At 38.8% G+C, this 18,606-nt stretch overlaps 1 protein-coding gene across 2 annotated transcripts in view; it reads right to left on the bottom strand.

Moving 5' to 3' along the window:
* Positions 1–18,606, bottom strand: part of RSBN1L (round spermatid basic protein 1 like) — a 94,521-nt gene that overhangs the window by 74,774 nt on the left and 1,141 nt on the right. The gene's annotated exons all lie outside the window — the stretch shown is intronic.

Genomic DNA, 18,606 nt, shown 5'->3' with positions numbered 1-18,606 from the left:
GCTTCCCTTTGCTTCTCAGTCAGCAAGTCATTTTTCTCTAGGAAAGCAAAGATCTGCAGTGAACGTAAATTCTGTGCATGCGCACTGCTGCAGAATTCCCCCAGAAGTACATTAAGCAGAGGAAACAATGCTGGGCAAGAGGTGCACCTCCGGAACCCTGGTTTCTTTGTCTTTGATTCCAACATACCAGAACAAAGGAACTGCATCAGATCCTGAGCCAAAAAAAGAAAAAACACTGAATGCCTAATTAAAGAAGTCACTGGAAATGATCTAGTCCAATAAATCCAATTCCAAGGACCTGGCAAGGTTCCTGACCCACCTATCATCACAGTTGTAAGGAAATGATGTAGTCTGTGTGCCATATCCCTTTTACAGATGCCCCCTTCAAACATTCAGGGGTAGGAGACATGAAAGTGCCAGTCCAAGCCTTCTGGCACATCAAGAATGGGTATGTGAAGAGGCCCCTTGAAGAAGTACCACATTTTAAAGTGGACTCACATGGAAACTAGTTTTGGAGATATTTTAGGCTGCATTCCATATTCAACATATTGAATTCACATGAAATTCAAAGGAATTTTGAGGGAGATGCCAAAATTGAGATATGGCACACAGTTCACAATAAGAAAAGGAGTACTTGTGGCACCTTAGAGACTAACCAATTTAGCTCACGAAAGCTCATACTCAAATAAATTGGTTAGTCTCTAAGGTGCCACAAGTACTCCTTTTCTTTTTGCGAATACAGACTAACACGGCTGTTACTCTGAAAACAGTTCACAATATAGTTAATTTAAGCTGATTTAAAACTTTTAGAGAAACCAACTCAAGCACGACAGTACTTATGTAGAACATCAAAACATGAATAACTCCTTTACCAAGATAGATAAGAGCCAATACACAGCAAATTATGTTTAAAAAAATAAAAAGTAGTGCAATTAAATCTAAGATTAGTTTTAGCTCCTTTATTATTTTTAACCCTTTTGAAAAACAGACCACTAGAGAACTGCTGAAATTATGTGGTTCCACTTAGAAAAAGAAAAATAGTAAATGTTTTAGCTTGTATTTATAATTTGGAAGAATAAGCAAATTATAAGAATCTTCTACGATATATTTCAACCAGATGTTCATAGGGTAATCTAAAAATATATTGGTATAAGTGGACCAAATTCTGGCTGAAAAATCCAAGGCCAACAGTAGGAACCCAAGACAGATATTAGACCTTACTCTGCTTTACCTAGAAACCTGTGGAGAGACTGTTCTAGAAATCTTAAAGTAGCCACATATGGGCATTCAACCCCGAAGCGCAGAGGCTTGACCTTTATGTTACACAGAAACTGCATTCCACAACACATATGATTCATACTTTGCAGATGTATACGAAGTGAGGGTGGATGGGGCTAACAGCAGCCTGTATATAGATGGGTTTTATAGAGACAGACAACCATGTTAGGAACCTTTTGGTGTAGCTACATAACTTGACCTCTAATGTCAAAATAAACTGCTTTCAAATCATCATTTATTAAGTACCACAGAAGTACACTTTATACAGCATAGTTTAGCAGCAGAGATGACAGTCTGAAAGGATTTAAAATGCAAAAATAGGACACAAATAAAAACCTATACCCAACCTTGTTTTAAGCGATTTCTTGAAGGTGGAGACTGAGGGGGGTTGGTATGTTAGTGAAGTAATATTAAGCAAGATATTTATGGGGGGAGGGAAGGTGTGGTTTTTTGTTTTGTTTTTTTAAAGACATGCACCATACATTAAGGCTCAGAGTACATATATCCAGTCTAACACAACATAATTACATCTTGCAAAGGACAAAGACCATTGTCCACAAAACAACCAAATCACCAAATTTTCTCCCTACTTGAGAAAAATAGCACTTGGACCATCCTGAATGTCAGTAAGCTTGTGATTCATTAAATCTGAAGAGGGAGCAATCTCCAGAGCCAAAAACCCAACACCAGAAGTGTCCTGCCCCCACAACTGCCTCATGGCATTAAACATCTGAAGTTTTAGTTCAAGCACCTGGGCTGACCTCCGCTGATAAGGAGAAAGTTTCAGATAGCCAATAACCTAACCAGGGTGGATAAAAATCAGATTTTTTTTTTTGATAAAATACTTTTTGCAGGGGAGGGGGAGAGAATCCTATCTAAAGATAGTTTTAATTAAGATACATCATAGCTCAAAGATATCAAAAACATCATGGAATAGGGATTATAAATTCTAATTCCACAGTATGAAACAATATATTCATGTAATGTTTAAAAAAAGTTTTGTAAATGAGTTCCAATAGTTCATGGATTAGGGGACCCAATCTTATGGGGTTCCAGGGACTTGTGGATAGATTTAGTTTAATCTTTCTATCTACCCAATGGGACTCGGTATCTTCTAGACTGAGCACTATCAGAGATGCTTGGTTTTGCAGTTCTCAAACTGTGGATTAGTGTCTCCAGAGAACATTTGTTAACAGCAAAAATAAAATAAATAATAATATTATACAGAGGTGAAAAATAACAGACCTCAACCCTATTGTCCCTCTGCAAATTTGTGTACACAGAGTCAATCCCTTACCTCTCTCAAAAAGTGCAAAAAGTTTCAAAAAGTTTAATGAATTAGAAGATTGTTGGGGCGGAATAGATCTGGAGAAAGAAGAAGTCTGGAGATAAATGTGAGAAGGGAGTGACAGGCAGTAGTAACAAAAGTGAAACTGTTTGAGCAGCATATTCCAGAAGTCTTGAGGTCTTTCTGAGCGTAGCCTTCATTGATTTGAGATCTACCATACTATTCTCACTAGAAGGAAAAACCTATAATGGCAGCAGGCTGTAAAAGAGACCCAGTTTGGGAATATTTTAATGAAGTTCCTCTACCTGTGGGTAAGATAGGCATGCGTGCAAAATGCAAACAGTGAAACAAAGAAATGCAAGGCCTGGTTGCCCAAAATAACGACATCATGAGAAGTGTTCCTTCTCAGGAGGAAGCTGCATTGAAGATGATGAAAGGAACATGTCTGAACATGCAGGATCTTTGGGTTGGTAAACTTTTTTATTTCATACTTCTTAAGGACTGCCTGTCTTCCTTCTGGACTATTCTTGAATTCTCATGTTTGAGCAAAAAATATAGTTGCTACTGTATGGTACTAGCATTTTAGATGCAGTGTGATAAAAAATAAATAGCTGAAATAGGCAGATCTTCCTTTTACAGTTTCACCTTTAAAGTAGTACCCAGTGTCAGTGAATGCAATGGAGTAATACTAAATGAGCAGTGTGGCAATAATAATTAAATAACCGCATTGACTTATTTTGTTTAGGAGAATCCATCCTCAACATACAGGATTCTGAAGACTATCCACCTTCAAGATCACCATCATTTTCTATAGTTTCAGAGTTATCTGCCAATGATAGCGTTTCAGTCACATCATGTATGTCACATAGCCACAGTATATCACCTGTAGCAAAGAGAAAAAAAAAATCTCCATCATCCAGAAACAACCATAGGTAAGTTTTTGATAAGAACCAGCAGATTACAAAAAAAGAGGTAATTGATGAAAAAATTGCCCAGTTTATGCAACGAACTCTCCTTTCCGTATAATTAAGAACCCACACTTTATTAACATGGTTCAGTTATTAAGACCAGGATACAGTCCACCCAACAGTGCAGGTGTCACAGGCAAACTGCTGGATAAAGTGTATGAAAGAGAAATTGATCAGTGTGCAACAGGTCTAGAGGGTGAAATTATTAATCTGAGTCTTGATGGGTGGAGCAATGTCCACAATGATCCTGCTGTATTTGCTTGTGTGGCAACAGAAGGAAATGTCTTCCTTCCAGAAACAATTGATACATCAGGAAATGCACACAGAGCAGAATACTTACAAGCAGCAGCAGTAAAAGCTATAACAAAGTGTGGAAAAAAATTTAAAATGTCTAGTATGCAGGCTGGTCACAGACAATGCTGCAAATGTATCCAAGATGAGAAGAAATGTAGAAGGGAGTCCCAAGCTAACAACATACAGTTGTAGAGCTCATTTGATGCACCTCCTAGCCAAAGACTTCAGTGTTCCAGAAATAAAAAAGTTAAATGTTGTTGAAATTGCAAAATACTTCCATAACAACTACTTTGCAGCAGCTGCTCTGAAAAAAGGGGGAGGAACCAAGCTAACTCTCCCACAAGACATGTGATGGAACTCAGTCGTGGACTGTTTTGAGCACTGTATCAAAAACTGGCCTAATCTGATGACAGTTTGTGACCAAATCGTGAAAAAATAGATGGCACTGTCACAGCCCAAGTTCTCAACATTGGGATTAAGAGAAATGTTGAACACATGCTGAGTACCCTGAAGCCTATTTCTGTAGCCTTGAACAAAATGCAGAGAAAGCGCTGTTTATTTGCTGACACAGTTGAAATTTGGAAGGAACTGAGTGAGATCTTAAAAAGAAAAATATGCAATGACAGAGTTGAATTACAAGCATTAAAAAAACAAATGGGACAAGCACGGTCTCCAGCTCCTTTTCTTGCAAATATTCTCAATACTCTGTACCAGGGTCAAACCTTAACTGCTGAAGCAGGGGAGTTGGCTATGACATAGGCATCCAGCAATCATCCCTCCATAATGCCAACTTTAATAAACTTCAGAACTAAAGGGCAAACCATTCAAGAAATAAGTTTGCTGAGGATGTTTTAAAGAAAGTCACACCAGTGAACTGGTGGAAGTCACTTAAGCACTTGGATTTAGAGACTGTTCAAAGGATAATCTCACTTAACAGCAGTAGCTTCTTCTGCCGGTGTAGAAAGAATATTTTCTTCCTTTGGACTAATTCATTCTAAATTGAGAAATCGTTTGGGACCTGAAAAAGCAGGAAAGCTTTTTTCTTTTCCAGATTAAGAACCCACACTTTACAGGAACAAACAGGAAAATGGTAAAGATGACTGAGTTAGCTGCAGAAGCCAGTATTTTAAGTTTCTCGTGTTGACCTGACTGACGTAGTCAAATTTAATTTGTTTTTTTAAAAATATATTTCATTTAACTATTTTAGTTAATTTTAACAAACCTGATTTTAAAAATCTTGAATGTTTAACTAAATTCAAAAATGCATATGCTTGTTTTGTTACAATATTGTATGTTTGCTGTTGAAGAAAAAAAATCCAGAATACATAAGGTGGTTGTTATAGTTAAATAAAACCATTTAAATGTCTGTCTGGTGATGTTCTCCTCCTAATACAACATGGCAAGAAAATCCTCCAAATATTAATGATTATCCTGTTGAACTGGAGACTGTTCACATCCCAATGACTTCATAAATATCTGCTTCAGTTACCTTTGGTAAATGAAATAACCAAACAATTATTCATTTTCTGATATAGTTGTAAAAGCTAATCTGAAAAGTTTTCAAAATAAATCGCTTTATAAATGTATAGTGTGCATCTTCTAAAAATGAAACCTACATCTGAGTTGCGAAGAATATGTATTAAGGTTATAACAGCCAACAAGAATGCACTTTTATGTAGCAATCCAAGATTAAATAGAGTCTTCTTGACTAGTGATTTAAATCAATTTGATTTAAATCAAATCCACCCTGAACCTAACCATACTTAAAAGACCCTCACGGTGAATTACACCTGAAAGACAGCACGGTTGCTGAAAACCTAGTGTGTTTATTGACTACCATCACCTAGCAAGCAGGAAATACCATCTGCTGCTTTCAAGTAGTCCAACTATAGCCCCATGTAGAGCATATTGTCAAATCAAGGCGACAGACTGATTACTGTGGCATGGTCTAGATTTCTAAGGAATACGTTGTAGATGCCTAACCAGGCAGAGAGAAAAAACCGAGCACCCTCACAGTAAGGGCTGGTGAAGAAAAGATAGAGGTCATCCCCCGATTGGTAGCCCCATCAACCAAAACAGTCTTGCAGTCTTCCACAGTGGCCTCGCATACATGAGGATCAGGAAAGATGAAGCTTCATGGAACTGTACAACAGGCACTTGAGAGCCAGTAAGCAATAGGCCCAAGCCTCTGAGAACAATGAAAATCATATGACCCACACTGGATGGGTCCACAAGCAAATCAGAATCTAAAGTCAACAGTATCAAAGGCAGCTGACAAATATTAATAAAATTAAACATGGCTACCTGACCAGCATCCTTTGCTAGAATGAAGTCAACCACAGAGACCAGAGCAATCTCAATGCTATGCCCAGTCCAAAACACAAAATGAAAAGAATCAAGGATATCCAAGGATTCCAAATGGCATGGAGGTACAATTTTCTCAAGTTTCTCCTTCTCAACAAAAAAAAGTGGATTAGAAGCAGGGCAATAGCTGGTGACTTTGTCAAGCAATATATTGAATAAGGGCTGATCACAATGTAAAGTACATTTCTACACTGGAAAGAGACCTCCAAAAAAGAAAAAAATAAATAAAATAAAAAAAATAAAAAAGACAGAACAGGCTGTCTGGGTGGAAGCCGGTACTGCTTCATAAGACTGTCTCTTGAGTAGCCAGTCATTGAGATACAGGAAGACTAAAATCTCCTCTTGATGAAGGTAAGCAGCTACTATCACTAGAACCTTTGAGAATACGCAGTATTGAAAATGATCCTGGCCCATGGTAAATCTAACTTGTTTCCTGGGGGGTGGAGAGGGGAAGAGTACGCGGATAATTGGGGCCCTGTAAGTTAAGGGTGAAAAAACAATCTCTTCTAGAGGAGGAATTATAGCTTCCAGAGTCACCGCCTTGAACTTCTGAGACTTTACAAATTTATTCATTGGTCTTAGATCTAAGATGAGTCATCTTCCATCCTTCTTTGCAGCAAGAAAATACTTTAATAAAACCCCTACCCTCTCTGAAGAGATGGAACTGGCTCTATTGCTCCTAAGCAAAGGACAGTGTGCCCTTCTTGATCATGAGAGGGACCCCGAAGAGGGAAGAAAGAGAGGGACATAAAGTGGATGGTGTAGCCCGATGTTATCCGCCTCTATGACTTGTCTGTTGTAATTCGCCACTAAGCCTGTTGGAAACGGGAAAGGCACTCTCCAAAAGCGAGGAGGTGGGTGAATCGTTGCAGCATGTCAGTTAGAGGTGCATAAAGAATCAAACCCCCAACAAACCATCAAACTTGTTTCAATGATGACTGGTCAAGTTGCGCTCTCTCTCTAGAATGTGTGTCTCTTTCCAGCGGGTTCAGTGGCTATGAAATCCAGACAACTAGGCAGGGTATGACCTCTGGGCAATTTGAGACCTACTAAATCTCTTTTTGTTCGTAGGAAAGTATATACCCAGAGATCTTAACATTGCCCGGGAGTCAGTGTATGCAGGAACTTATCCATGGTTCATGAGTAAGGCTGTGAGTCTGTCACAGAGGTCACGGATTCCGTGACTTTTTTTGACTTTTGCAGCGGCTGGTGCTGGCTCAGGGCCTGCCTGAGTCGGGCAGCCACTGGACCAGCAGTAGCAGTTTGCGTGTGTGCTAGGGGGCTCATGGCTAGGGGCAGGGGGTTGGAGGGTGCCTATTTTTAAGAAGGGGGAAACAACAAGTCTGTTAGTTTAAAATCAGATGTATGCAAGGTCTTAGAACAAATTTTGAAAGAGAAAGTAGTTAAGGACAGAGGTAAAAGGTAATTGGGATAAAATATAACATGGTCTTACAAAAAGTAGATTTGCCAGACCAACCTGATCTTTCTTTGAGAAGATATCATTTAAAAAAAAAAAAAACAGCCAACGGAAATGCAGTGGATCTAATCTACCTGGATTTCAGTAAGGCATCTGATACAGTTCCACATGGGAAATTATTAGTTAAACTGGAGAAGATGGGAAAGTTATTCTTGGATAGAGATTACTACTCCCCACCCCAATTTACTCCTTTTAAAGATGTTTGATTTGACTTCCACCTTGGATGTAGTAATTTCTACTTCCATATCCTCATTTCCATTGGCCACCCTGGCACTACTCCTAAACTCATTACCCTTTTTAAAAACTGAGGCTAAGTATTTGTTTAGGTGTTGGCCATGCCTAGATTATCTTTAATCTCCACCCCATCCTCAGTGCTTAGCAGTCAGACTTCTTTTCTTGTTTTCTTTTTATTTATATGGCTATAGAACCTTTTACTATGGGTTATAAATTTCTTTCAAGGTCCAACTTCTGAAGTTAAAAAAAGAAAAGAAATTGCGCAAGGAGAACACGTGAATCTACCCATCTATTATAGGTACCTATATGGCCCCAATCCCCTCAATCTTCTTAGTGCCATATAATCCTTAAAGCATTTATCCTCTCAATACCCCTGTGGGGTAGAGATGGGAAACTGAGGCAGAGACTAAATCATTTGTCCAGTTTCAGACAAGAAGTCTGAGGCAGAGCAAGGAATTGAACCTGGGTGTCACGGTGCAGACTAGCACTTTAATTACTGGACCAATCGTTCCTCGGGGGGCTGGAGGGGACACTAATAGGGACTATTTTTGCACATTTCAAAAAAAGTTATGTAAAATGTGGCATATTCAAGATGCACAAACACCATGGCTATAGACGTTTGGGAGGAGCTGCATAATACACTTGCACGTTCACCACTTTTGAAGAATGCCGGAGTTTCAAATTCATATTTAACATTCTCTTTTATATAATATCTAAACACTACACCTACCACTTAAATGCAATCAACTCAAACAAGAAATGACTGTTTAACAGTATACCCTGCTGTTAGATCAACACAAAGAATCCCATTACAAGGAAATCTTCCTTCCCATCCCCACCCCAAGATACAAACCAAGCAATATCTACTGAATTAACTCAGAATGAAATAAGAAATGCATAGTCCCTCTCCAAATCATTTTATTTCAAGGGGTGGGGGAGAGGGAAGGGAAGAGATGGGTGTGGACATTGTTTTGTTTGTTTTTTTTAACATAGGGAATGGGTAATTCTCATTTATACCATAAACTTTAGAATTTACTAATACTGGAAAGTATGGTAATTATCTACTAACCAGATAACTTGCTGGTATCAACAATTTTCTAATTTTGTCTCTCAGCAATGTAAAATCTGAAGGAAGGACAACCCTGTTCAGAATTACGTAATTTAGCCCAAGGTCTATTAGGGGCTTTCTATACATATAGTGTTTTAAAAGGAATGATCATAAAACAAGCCAGTCAGATTGGCAGATTATTCCCAGTCTTGGAAGCATAATACATGCAAAACAAATGGTAGCAGCAACATTTTTAAATATAGTATCCCATAGCCTATGAAGACACAAGAGAGGTTTAACCGGTCTGGAAGCAACAAGCTATAGGACCTTGTAGCACGTCAGAAGGCTGTAGCTGCTTTGCATTAATTTTCCAGATGGTAACCCACATCAGTAGTCAATCACAGATTACATTTTAAGTGTTCTTCCTCTGCCTCCTCCCTTTGATTTAAGGAGAATTGTCATAAGGCAAAATATTTACAAATTACTGTTAAAGGATAGTCAATCTTGTTAACACCAAGTGTGTTACACTTAGGAAAAACTTAAGAAGAGTGAATGTAGAATATTGGTCTGAATCTGCCCCTCCTCATTTTACTATTAATATTTTTTAAAAGTGAAATCTCAAGTATCCATTTGAGATCCATTTATTTGGTTATGTAGATACAGAGGAATGTTTAACAGTTTAAGAACACTACTTCATAGGCTGTGACACACCTACATATGTGAAGTGCAGGCAAATACACAAGAGCAGGCCCCCAAGACTTGTGTGCAAACAAAACAGCATTTTTGGAATAAAGAAAGTTATTTTCTTCTTATTCAAAAAGATTTGGCTAGTGTCCCTTTAAGCAGGGAAGAAAAGAACTTGGAATTGGAAACATTATTCCAGAAATCTCCTTGCCAGTGGAGAGAAGGAAATTTTCCCTTGTGAATGGTAAAGAAGAAAGACTCCCTTAAATTCTTCAGAAATGTAAGTTTTCATCTAAAAAGATATAAGGGTCTACTCTTCATGGTTCCAAAGAAGGCCTTCTAAACATACACAAATGCAGTTTTTGTTTTCTGAATATGCAGGAAACAGCCTGAAGAGAGAGATGAATTTACAAATTTAAGGCCCCAAACCCAGCCTGAGCACTAGGGAGTTCTGCCAGGGATTGGAAGAGGAGGAAAACAGGACATTGCATCAGTACAGCAAACAAGGCCACGAACTCCAGTTTTAGGGCTAAGGACTATGCCACTTGTGTCCTAACTACATGCAGAAGAATGGTCAGTTATTCTGTACAGCAGCAATCAACCTCAGCCAAAGTTTCTGCAGCACAATAGCACGCAGAGCTGGATTCTAGTGTGCATCTCTATATATGCCCACCATGTCCTGTCCCCTCACATCTTGCTCCACAAAACAAAACCTGTAAGAATATTCTGTGGGAACAAAATAGGAACAGGATTTGGCCTCAAGAGAAGTATATACTCCCTCAATTCTTCTCAGCAAGTGAAGATTCTCTCAGTTTTAGTTTTATATTTCAAAACTAAACTTCTGTATGTCTGGAACTTCCAAGATAATTCCACCATCTCCCAGACTGCCCTCATACTTCATGTGCACTTAATTGTTCACTACTGCTCAATCTAATGAGATACTGGATGACTTGTAAGAAAGCTGATCAGAAGCTTCCGGAAAGTTAATGATAGCTGAGAAAGTTCCTTCTATGTTCTGAAAGTGAAATAAGACTACCAATTTCTACTTCACTGAAGAAAGAAAAGGGGATTGAGGAAATGTTCACATGAAGCATCATACAGAATATGAAGGAAATGAAAGCAAACCAAGTAAAGAGAAAGGGTTAAATTAAAAAAAAAAAAAAGGGAGGCAAGCTCTCAATTCCACTACATGTGAAAAAGATAAAAATATATTTTCCTGAAGTCAGTGGGGAAGTCTGAACGCCAAGCAGGATCCACAGCAAATGTAAAGTGAAGTAATACAACTCTGGCAATTTCCATTTTTCTATTTCTGTTGGAGAAGCCCACTAAAAAAGTTAAGCCTACCAAAAATTCTGAGAGAGCTGGAACAGCAGAAGTAAGGAATGAACTACTGCCGCATGACCAAGGAAGTGTTGAGGAAGGACTCCACCTACCCTGTCAGGACAGCAGAAGCAGACAGACAGTCTCTTTCCACTACAAAAACAGAGTTGGTTCTTGAATTAGGATCCATTAGAAAACAGCAGGTAAATAGTTTCCTTATAACGCTTTGCCAATTTGTATTAAAGAAGAAAAATTACCTCACTGACTCCCTTAACAGTGATTTAGTACCTTCACTATAATTCTGAACAGTAACCTATCCTATCAAAAGTTAATAAAATTTCTCTTATTAGAAATTTAGGTAATGTCAGCCCTGTCATGCTTAATTAAGGCAACAGAGGGCTGGTAGAACCCTAAACTTTAATTTAAAACATTATTTTCTAGCCCTTTTCCTCAAAGACTGACAGAATGTAACCCAGCCATTAAGAGGGGCACTATTGGAATTTTTTTCTTCATAAAGAGACTTCAGAGCTTTGTAAATGAGAGCTTCACATGTTGAGAACCAAGAGGCCACCTAAAACTTGTTGGAGGTTCTTCCCTCCTGTGGGCTTAAAGAAAACTTTAAAAAAAAATCCAACCCCTCACAGCACGCACACATAGTGCACGTACTGCCAGAGGCCTGGTCATCCTGTGTATTTTATAGTTCTGTTGCTGCTCCTTGGCTTTGCTCTGGCATGGAGATTTGTCCTAGGAGTAACCCATTTCCTTCATTTACTAAACCTTAGCATTCCAGTGACCATTGGAGAGATGAGACTGGGTGTGCTCTCTCTCCCCATGGCAAAATTAAATCCAAGGACTTCTTTATGGGACCATGTGGAAGCATGGGGAACTACAACTGCCTCACACCTTGTAATGAGTCTGAGTCACAAAGAGACAACATGGGCATATGCCAGAAGAACAGACCTGAGGGTGGGGACAGGAGGCGAAGACACAGGATATCTTACCTAGGGGATCCTGACTCTAGAGCTGTGGAGTGTGCATAATTAACCAGACAGGTCAGTTCACCAATGACCAACTGCAGCATGGATAGCCATAGAAAAACTAATTGAATTGAAGTATTTATATCAGAATGGCAACTCATCCACATGGACCTTGCACCAATGAATTCCAACAAAACTGAGTTAAGTCAGTGAAGTGAAGTGGCTTAATAATTTAGTTAGCAAGATAAGCAGACAGAAGCTCAGGTGTGTGCTGACACAAGGCAGATTGTGCTGGAAAAAGAAAAGTGCAACTTCCTTGTGTGGACAAGTCTCAAAAAAAGGAAGTGTTGATCCACCTCCTTCCTCCACCTCCTTGTTCTCACTTATCTCCCCCTCAAGGCCTACAGATGCAAGGATCCCCTTCCTATGACATTAGGAAATCTGTAGAAGGAAAGGGAGCCTCATGGAGGGTAAAGAAATCATTTTCTTTTCTGTGGATTTAAGAACCACCCCACACACACTAGGTTCATCAGCCAACACACCCCCTCCAGCCAGAAGCTGCTCCCTCAACGTACGCCTACACTACAATGAAAAACCTGCAGCTGGCCCATATCGGCTGACTCAGTCTGCAACACTGTTCCATTGCGGTGTAGACTTCTGGGCTCAGGCTAGAGCCCAGGCTCTAGGATCCTGCAAGGCAGGAGGGTCGTAGAGCTCAGGCTGAAGTCTGAATATGCAAACATTAGAAGATGTAAACCAATCTGTGTATTAAAGTGCCTTTCAGATGCTTCCTTTTATGGTGGGTAAAAATTAGCTTTCAATCTAAAGTGTCATCTTAATGTTAATCATTTAAAACCACCATTCATAAACTCTCACATTTCAGAGAAGGTACCAGTGGGCCTCTAATGTTAACTTGCCCAAAAAACAAACTGTGCATTTCACATTTTCAGAATGAGTATTTGTATTATGCTAGCTTAAACCTGAAATGCTAGGTCTTTAAGCTATGGTGTTAATCATCATCAGGCAATTTGCAAAGGCAGTTAGGGTCAACAGTTTGAACTACCTGGTGCATCTGACAGCATACTAACAAGACACGAGTACTCGCACACAACGAAAGTTTTTGGTCATTGCTTTGCTTTTGCAAGGCAATCAGGTATCAGAAGAAAAAAAGTGTTTTATGCATTTCACCTGCTGTTTTTGAAGAGTTCAGATACCATTTTCTACTCTAAGGTTAAAAGAATTCAAAAAGGACAAAACAAATATACTCCCACTTTTATTCACCCTATTAACTCACCAAATAGGTTAGTGTAACATAATATGGTCAGTGCTAGTAGAACAGAAGACCAGGACTCATTTTACATTCTCATTTTATAGTCCCTTACTCTGCTGCCTCGAATATCTCCAATTTTATGTGACAGTCTTGAACAAACTAATATGCAATTTAACAGTTCTTTCAATACGAGGGTCTCAAAGAGGTTCACCAAAAAAATAAAATAAATAAACAAACAAACAATGAATTAAGCCTCTTATCTCAAGGTGCTGAGGAAATATTACTCCCATTTCAAGAATGAGGAAACAGAGAGATTAAAAGATTTGCCCAAGATAACAAAGTCTCTTGTATATCGGTATATAGAATCTAAATCTCCCAATTCCCAGACCTGTGATTTAGCCACATCACAATCCACCTCCTTAAAATACACTCTTTTGCTGCATATTCACATTGTCAGTCTTGTTATTACTGACCAAGACTTGTTAATAATGACCTTTGTGTTTGGAAATTGATATGCTTATATAGTGACACACACAGCTTATATATATATAAATAATGCAGGGCCAGTATATCTTAAATATGTAAATCGTTTAAAATGTTTAACAGCTATAATCAGTATCACTAATACTGTGATTATTACAGGCCCCAGCTGCCTTAAAAAACAAAGAAATATCCAAAGTGTAGAACCATATCACACCACTTACTGTCACCTTGTGATCTGCTCTTCCTACCTCCTAAGGATGAAATGGAGGGAGTGTGAAGGGAAATTCAATGAGAACTAATGTATGTCACTTTCACAGTAAGCAAACATTTCATATGATAGGTTACCAAAACAAATAAAATTTTAAAAAAATGCACTAACAGCAGCCAGGGTCACAGGGAAACAGAAAGAGGTAGAAAGTTGTCTCTTCTCTAATACACAACATTCAGAAGAAAAGGTAGGCTGCTTTTCTTAACTGTAGAAGGAAGTCTACCGTAAATCTGAATAAAGGTACAGAAAAACGCATATGCCTTCTGAAGGTAACCTTTTCTGCTACAGATCTCAATTTTTTTAAATGAAAGGCAGTTGCATCGTTTTGACATCTTGTTTATGTTTGATAGCATGGCATTCTGCTGAAGAATCCTGTGCTCTTTAGCTACTACAAGATTTTCTGAATGAGAATCAAGTCATGCTTGGTCATGGAATTTGATCTAAAATTTTACCTCTATACCTGTTATATTGCTTTAGGATGATGGTAAGTTTTCAGTTTTGTTCAGAAGAAACTGAGGATGGTCATTGTATGCTTTTACACAGCAACGGATTACTTAGCACAGGGTACATGACATAACTCTCATCCTGGGATTCTGCACCAAAAAAAAAAATGTCTGTGCATAGTATTCTAAAGTTCTGCAAAATTATGCATATTTTATTTATCAAAGTAACACTATATAATCATACCAGTTTCACTTATTTTGGTAGTTTATTTCAAAATACGTGTCACCAACTATATCTGTAACAAAAACAAAACACAATATTTCCCCCAGAGAAGAGAGTTAAATAAACTCCTATGACAACCCAGTTTCTGTTCCTCTACCCCCTCTCCCACCAGAGCCCAGCTGCTGGCCCTGCCGAGCCTAGACACCTGTGACCCCCTCCCCCACAGAGCCCAGCTGGGGGGGGGCATCTTCCAGAGCCCAGGAATCCAGAGGGAGAAAACCTGGGTCCCAGGCTTGTGCAGAGTTTCCTGCAAGCCACCTTCTTCCTTCAGAGTCTGCTGGGAACTGCAGCTCCTCAGAACCTTCAGCTCCTCCTGCCCCTCCCCCACAGCAGTATCATTTATTTGGGGGTTGGGAAAACTGGACTCTCCAGTGGCCCCTAGTGGCAGCCAGCAGCTCTGCAGCACCAATTCTGTGCGGGGGGAAAAGGAAATTCTGCATTGCGCCGTGGCACAGATTTCCCCCAGAAGTACATACTCAGATTGTGTGGAATCTAAGCTCTTCTTTAAAAAAGGTTCTCATTCTCATGGCTGCAGAGAACCTCCCAAAGGATAAACAGAGTTTAAATCAAAGTTATGATGTTCAAGTGTCAACATTAAAGGCGATCATGGTGATGGCAATGCCAAGCCAACATAAACCAATCATTCTGGTGGACGGAACACGTTAGGAGGGAGAAAAGCCCTCAAGGAGCAGGAACTGGGAGCTGCTGCAGAAAAGAAAATACAGAAATAAGAGTTTAGATACTACATAAATACTCTATTGTCCCATTGATCTCTGTGGGAATTACCTACTATCATTAGTGTCATTGTGGAAGGAGGGAAGTATGCCATTTTGAATTTATACCTGGTCTCTCAGACAATAATAAAACATGGGATTTGTCCCTCTCATCCAAATGAGCTTCACATCCTTAGTCTACAAGATTTAATTTCCTTTGCATTACTCAGGAAGAAAAGGTTCCTCAGTAATGAGCCCACTTACCAAAAGGAAGATACCCAGTAAGTGAACAAAAATCATCAGCCCTGACTGATTAAAGATCTAAGTACAATCATTTGAAACACAAGGAGAACCCCCCCACACACACTTCCTTTCTCCCCTCCAAATCATTATTTATTCTCTAACCACCATACAACAAAAAATTAGGACTATGGAAATGCCACTGTCAGACGGGGAGAATGATTTGCAAAGACAACTTTTCTTGACAATTGCGACAAGGCAAAGAGTTTCTTCACATTCCCCTAAACTCATGCCAATTATAAATACATTTCAGAAGCAAGTCTTCCAATCTTTAAGACATTTAGATCTTTAGTATTACACTAAATTACATTAATAATATTTTTATAAAAACAAAGCCCCAATACTCTATTTGTCGGTTTCTCAGCCAGCTGCTATTTCTCATTTCAGTAACACAATGGCTGAAAGCAGAGTTCAGTACCATTAACAAAAAGACTGGCTGATACACAGACCTGTTTAAAAAAATGCTATTTCCCTGCCAATTCAGGATTATTCCCTAAGGTACATTTACTAGTCAGTGCCTTTTCCAACCTAATTTTAAGCGTCTAAAAACAGGACCATCACAGTGTGTCTCAGAAGACTGTTTCTGCAGCCTGCTATGTATGTCAGGAATTTGTTATATACAGCAGTGGTTCTCAACTAGAGGTACGCATACCCTTGAGGGTACATAGAGGTCTTCCAGGGCGTACGTCAACTCATCTAGCTATTTGCTAGTTTTATAATAGGCTACATAAAAAGCGTTAGCCAAGTCAATACAAACTAAAATTTCATACAATGGCTTGTTTATACTGCTCTATATACACTATACACTGAAATGTAAGTACAATATTTATATTCCAATTGATTTTATAATTATATGCTAAAAATGTAATCAATTTTTTAGTAATAGAGTGCTGTGATACTTTTGTATTTTTAGGTCTGATTTTATAAGCAAGTAGTTTTTAAGTGAGATGAAACCTAAGACAAATCAGACTCCTGAAAGGGTACAATAGTCTGGAAATGTTGGGAACCACTAGTATACAGGTCACATTTTTCCTTTTTAAAATTTAGTTTCATGATTCCTAGTTAGACTAGCAATTTGCTATGACACATAGAAAACTCAAAACTTGTAAAGCATGGTAGACATCCCACCAGGCGGTGTTTATCCCCATCCTTAAAACACCAAAATCAGGGCTTGAAGAATATACCTCTGCCACTATATCATTCCCCCTCAGTCTCTTCTGGGATCTCCTCTCCCTTGAATAATTCCAGTACGTACCTCTGTTAAGACTCAGAGCTTTCCTCAAGCAAAATGTGAAATTTATTGTTTCAATTCTGCCCACCATGTTCTGAATACTAACAATGAAAAAGTGACCAACCTTGTAAATTTCATGATGCTGCTCATCATTTTCCCAGCAGTAAAAGCAGGGGAACTGTCTGGCTGCAGATTCAGGATGATGACACTGCTTCAGCTTATATTAATTCACATTTAGAAAGTTATAATTACAGCCTATAGAGCAAGATTGGAGGGGGGGAAAGAAAACCACACAGTGCTATGCAAAATTTATGTATTGTGGCCCTCATTTGCTTTGAAAAGTTTTATCCATTAGGGTGCATGGATTTTTCAAGCAATAATTGAAAGGTTAGGACAAATGTTCACAAGGCTTTACAGCTAAAATCTCAAGTACTTTTGCCTGTCCATATACCGTCTCTATTTGTCATTTCCCAGAAAAAAGCTTGTTGTTGTGGCACCTCTAATAAAGAGCCAACCACTATTTTCAAGGGGGCCCAGCTTCACCTGACAATTTTTATCAGACAGTATCTTTTAAAGACTTAGAGACATTTTATCTTGCTATTGTAACATTGTTTCCACAAATGCATTTATATGTTTGTGACACATTGAGACCATATAATATCTCTCTGAACAAACAGAGATTTTTTCCAAAACTGCATAGCTCTTAGTACCCATTTTCCTAGCAGGCAGGAGGACTTCATCCCTATTAGACAGATATATGGAGAATTACCTTTTAAAAAAAAAAAAAAAGTATTTTTGGTGAGACTATGAAGGTATTTTCTTCCCCAAATTAGTCTTAAGTATTTTACTTGTTCAACTAGTGTGTCTCTGGCTTGTCAATTTAAATACCAGAAATGTCTAGTGTTTAAGACCCCATTCCCAAAGACCTACGCACATGCTTAACTTTAAGCTTGTGAATAATATATAGAACTATTCACACCGCTAAGCATGTCCTTAAAGTCTTTACAGAATCACGGTCTAATATCAATGACTAAAGATATTAATAGAAAGAGCCTAATTTTTAAAACAGCTGTAAGTTTTAACTAAAATGGCCACTAGCCTAAGATAGTTCTAAGCATCAGAAATTGTTCTTCTCATCGCACATGGGAAGTGAAGCTTGTAGACACGAAAGGTGTGTGATGATTTTGGTCAAATATAAAAAGCCAACACATTATCTACCTCTCCTCCAGAAGAAAGTTCAAGCTCTCTGTAGTTATGTTCACCCACATAATTCAGCCCAAAACACCCGCTCCCAAGTACTTCTCAGAAGTTTTACCCTGATGATCCTCTGGAAAGGATTTTGAAGAGGCATTCAGATGGGGTGTTCAATGGCCACCTTTCTAGAGTCTAGAAGCATGTTGTTCTCTGCCACTGCATGACACAACCCATAAAAAATTAATGGGGGAGGAGGGGGAAGAGAGAGGGAGAGAACCACACCAGGGTCTCACGTCTATTACAGAAAAGCGTTTGCAGCTTACACCTTCTCGGAATATTCATTATTTCCACACCAATGGCAAGAAGAGTTTCATTTGATGAACTGAATCAGACCACTAGCCATCCTTATTTCCCTAATAGGTATGAAAACCCAAGGCCTCTGGCAGCTTCCAGCTGACGCCATCGCTAATTCCACACCCCCTTTTTTGA

This window comes from Lepidochelys olivacea (genome assembly GCF_965140295.1).
Source record: "Lepidochelys olivacea isolate rLepOli2 genome assembly, chromosome: 1".
Taxonomy (NCBI): Eukaryota; Metazoa; Chordata; order Testudines; family Cheloniidae; genus Lepidochelys; species Lepidochelys olivacea.
Note: the sequence above shows the minus strand (reverse complement) of the source record. Positions and strands in the feature narration are given on the sequence as shown.